This window comes from Octopus bimaculoides, chromosome 3 (genome assembly GCF_001194135.2).
Source record: "Octopus bimaculoides isolate UCB-OBI-ISO-001 chromosome 3, ASM119413v2, whole genome shotgun sequence".
Taxonomy (NCBI): Eukaryota; Metazoa; Mollusca; class Cephalopoda; order Octopoda; family Octopodidae; genus Octopus; species Octopus bimaculoides.
Genome location: NC_068983.1, coordinates 106,127,891 through 106,132,558, shown reverse-complemented (window position 1 = coordinate 106,132,558; position 4,668 = coordinate 106,127,891). Strand labels below are relative to the sequence as shown.

At 38.1% G+C, this 4,668-nt stretch overlaps 1 protein-coding gene across 1 annotated transcript in view; it reads right to left on the bottom strand.

Annotated features, from left to right (window-relative positions):
* LOC106879894 (inositol monophosphatase 1) overlaps positions 1-4,668 on the bottom strand; it is a 39,201-nt gene that overhangs the window by 31,286 nt on the left and 3,247 nt on the right. The gene's annotated exons all lie outside the window — the stretch shown is intronic.

Sequence of the window (4,668 nt, the reverse complement as noted above, 5' to 3'; positions counted from 1 at the left end):
GGCAATGTAATCGACTTAACCCCTCCCCACCACAGACACACACTAAATTGCTGGCCTTGTGCCAAAATTTGAAACCAATATTTCATATCATTTTATCTCAAACGCTGTCGAGGTTGATTTTGCTTTTTATCCTTTCGGGGTTAATGAAATAAGTACCAGTCATAGTGCTGGGATTTAATGTAATTGACTAACCTCTTCCCACCGAATTTCAAGCCTTAAACCTCTAACAGAAAGGGATATTTCGAATTTTTACTGGTGCAACTACAGGAATGAGACTCATTTTAAAATTAAGTTATAAAGACTTTTTTATGGTACCCAATGACACACGATAGATAAAAAAATCTTTAGAAATTTCGAGAGAAGAAAATGATTGTGTAAAAAAAAAATGTGCTTTGAAATATTTGCAGATCTAAAACAGAGAGAAAAAAATGCTACCCTTACAGCATCTATTCTGTATATTTTATGAATTTATTTGGAAAAAATTTGTTACATCTCTGAGCAATCGATATCACCTTTCAATCTTTCACTCACTCGCCAAACCGCTAATTTGTAATAAAAATGTGTCATCATTACCATTAATATTAACAAGCTCTCTCTCTCTCTCTCAGTTATATTAATAAAAGGATTTGAAACTTCGATGTTGTATTTGAAGTGTTTTTTTACTGCTTGTATATTTTATCCCTACGTATGCAGTTTTTTTCCGCCTAGTGAAGCATTTTAACATTAAAACTTGTAAGTGCCGAGATGTCCAGGAACACTAGGACTGCCCTTGAATGGCAAATACATGAACATTTTAAAACATTGACTGCTAAACTATTAACGATAAACAAACACACGTCGTCGTCATCGACGTTTTTGTTGTTTAATCTCAGATTGGCTCTGAAATAGCAGAAGTGGAAATCAAAAGCAGCTCAACTATGACCATCCAGGGTTTTTGTTTTGTTTTTTCCATGCATTGCGTATCCAAGATGACATTATCTGGGATACTCTTACTCTTTTCAAGACGGTAATGCGCAATTTGAGGAAGAGCTGGTTTTCAGGCGGCGAGCTGGCAGAAACGTTAGCACGCCGGTCGAACTGCTTAGCGGTGTCCCGTCTCTGTGAAATTATTGCGTGAGTCTATGTTGAAGTGTTTATCGAATTGTTGCCATTGTTATTGATTTGAATTGTTGCTAAAGTTGTTAATTCGTTAATTGTTGTTTTATTTCCCCTTGTGGGGAAAATGGAGAAGGCGCCGGAGGCAGGCCTAAGTTATGCGGTCGCAACGAGCAAAGGAGTAGACGTGCAAGAGTTGGAGATCCGAGAAATAATAGTGGAGCCCAGAAAGATGAAGGAGAGTGAAAAATTAATCACTAAGGAAGGTAACATACTGAAGCTAACGTCACCGGAAGAGTTATCGGCCAAAGTGTTAAAACGAACGGTAACATTTAAAACCATGAAGACAGCCACGAGGAAAATAGAGATTGCGCCGATAGAAGGCATAGAGGAGTGTATCGAGGAATTGAAAAGAGTTACAACTTACGTTACGAGAGGGAGGAGATACGCCACTGTAGAGGTGCGCTTTACAACGGAGGAGGAAGCAATAAAGCACTCCACAGAGGCAATAAGGTCAGAAGAAGGGGTGGTCTTGCCTTCGTACTGCGGCAAACGTGTGGCCAAAGTGCGAGTGGGTAGGGTGCCACCCGAATTACAGGAAGAATGGCTGATGACAGCCATAACATATAATATGAAAGACGGGAAGATTCTGAAGGCTACAAGGACCCAGAAGGTGAACTACTGAGGATATGGTATCGAATTAATGATTCAGGCAACAACGGAGGACTTGAATAGTGTGGTGGATGAGATTGGGCTGCCAGAAGATGTGAAGCTGAGAGTTATTGTGGAGGGTAGGCCGCCAGTATGTTTCACATGTGGAGAAAGGGGCCACATGAAGGCATGGTGCACCCAAAGAAAGCCACAAACAGAACAGGAGGAAAGACATGAGAGTGTGGACCAAGTAGTACAGGACAAGGCAACAGAAAAAGAAACAGAGAAGGGATTCACTATGGTTAAAAAGAAAAGAAGGGGGAGCGGAGGAATGAGTTCTCCGCCAGAGAAGCAGAAAAAGAAGAGAGAAGAGATGAGAAAAGAAACTGTGAAGGAGGGCAGTAGGAAGGAAAAAGAAAGTGGAGTTACCAGTGGAGAAAGTGTCGGAAACCCAACTGTATGAAGGTGAGATGGAGAGACTATTTATGGAGGAAGAAAAAAGAGAATCAAAAGTCCAAGAGAAAGGAAAGAAGATACGAGGAGGAGAAGGAGTATGGTATTATGTAACATACCCAAAAAATGTTGAAACAGAAAAAATAATCAAGTTACACACAATAGTAAGAGTGAAGGTGCCTTCATACGTCTACGCAGAGGAAATGAAGGCAATATTGATAGAAGAGGAAAACTACAGAAAATTGAAAGAGATGTGTGGAGATAACGTTGACCCGCCAGGAGTGGGGGTGGAATTTAGAGATTTGCCACCAGTGGTGGAAGTTCTACCAAATACAAGTATGAAATTAAAGGAAAAAAAGGAACAATTGTAAATAGTACATATAACGGTTCAAATGGTACTGCATGGGAGTGGGGCCCATGCGTCCATTTTCATTTTTTCATTTTTATATAACTTCCATTTCATTTACATTCGTTTTATGTTTTTTGTCCCCACTGAGGTCCAGTCTGTCCTTGTGGTGTCCCCATCTATGTTTAGGGCTTTATGCCTAATAAAGAAATCGGTATTTCGTCTGCCGTTACGTTCTGAGCTCAAGTTCCGTCGAGGTCGACTTTGCCTTTCATCCTTTCGGGGGTCGATAAATTAAGTACCAGTTACGCACTGAGGTCGATGTAATCGACTTAATCCCTTTGTCTGTCCTTGTTTGTCCCCTCTATGTTTAGCCCCTTGTGGGCAATAAAGAAATACGAAATTATTATGCAATGAGGAGGAAAATATTAGCTATTTACTAATATTTCTTTAATTCATTCGACACATATGGTAGATAACTCCAGGTGTATTTCAAACTTCGCGCTGCATCGGCAAAGCATGAAATTCAACTATATTTGCTGGGGAATCTCTAAGTAAGAGTACAATGATGTACACGGCTTGGAAGGCGGAGACATGGCTACGAAACAATCATGATTTCCTGAATTCGATCTCATTGCGCAGCACTTTATCGGTTTACTACAGGCTTGTAAGTGAAATAGGAGAGACGGTAACTGTATAGAATTGGGTCAGGTGGATTGTGCTTATAATTCAAAGGTCAGGTTTGTCACGCTTTGTGCCATGCTGATTCTGTTTGAGAATTACATTTAAGATTATTCGTGCCTGTGGAATACTCAACCATCTGCACGCTAAAACAATGGATAATCTAACTGATTGAACAACTGGAGTACTCAGCTAAAACAACGGAGAATCCCATTTCTTTTTTAACTGGTTGGCATGAAAAAATCTAGGGCTGTTCAGAATACAAGGGAAACATGTTTGGAGTTGTCTCCCGTTAAACCAATCTGTCGCAAGCTGTTTCGAGATCTAGATGATTTTCAGGTAATTTATTTGGAGGAATAAAATAATCCTTTCTACTATAGGCATAAGGCCTGAAATTTGTGGGAGGGGTTTAGTCGATTACATTGACTCCAGTGTTTCACGAAATAACAGTAATTTTATTCATTAAATCCATTTTATTATTGGTCAAAGTTTATTTTTCCCACACGCACGACCGAAAAAAATGACAATGAATATTTCACTCACAAATACAGCAATAAACTGTGGTGAAAGGGAAAAGATGAGGACGGTGAGAATGAAAGAATAAAAAATGAGAAGTTGTAAAAAAAAATAGATTTACTAAAGCCTTCAATCAGTAAACAGTTAAAACTATTTCACTATATTGAATGCATTTATTTTACTACAAACTATTAAAAAAGAAATCTTCAGCTAGTTCTGCTATTTGTAAGGTAATATATCGTTGGAAATATTGACGCTATTCAGCAAACATTATTATGCTGGTGGACAAGTCAAACAAGCAACACAACATTGCTTTTTTCTTTCTTTTTTTTTTTTCTCTAAATTTCTTTGCATTCTTAGGTTTTCAATGATGGAGATTACGTTTTTTGCACCCAATTCCAAAAAACTCTTTCAAATCTTAATTTTCCTCTCCGGACTATTAGGAGTATTAAAAAAGATTTTTTTAAAAAATTAATTTTAAAAAAAATATCAATGTTGTTTGCTTTTGATAACCTTCCACTTTGTAGTCATAAACCGAAAGATTGCCACCACCTCAACACTACGCTAGAATAAACTTTTAGTTCAAACGATCTATATAAAACTGATATACTACGAAGTTTCGCTTGGTTCATATCAAACGAATACAAAAGTATCCCAAGTTCTGCGTCTATACGTATACAAAGCTAACAACTGAGTGAAAATTGCACTTTTTAAAGCCGGCAGGGTTTAAATAAGCCATACAGACCTTCAAGAAAATTCAATCTTACAGACATAACTCTCAAATTCTTCGTTTTTTTATTATTTTTTCTCATATATATTCATTAGAGACACTTTCAAGCACTTTCAAGAGAAATACTAAAATTCCTCTTGTATGAACAGACACTAACCATTGAGAAGTGGGAAAGATTTCCTCTGCCCCCCCCCCC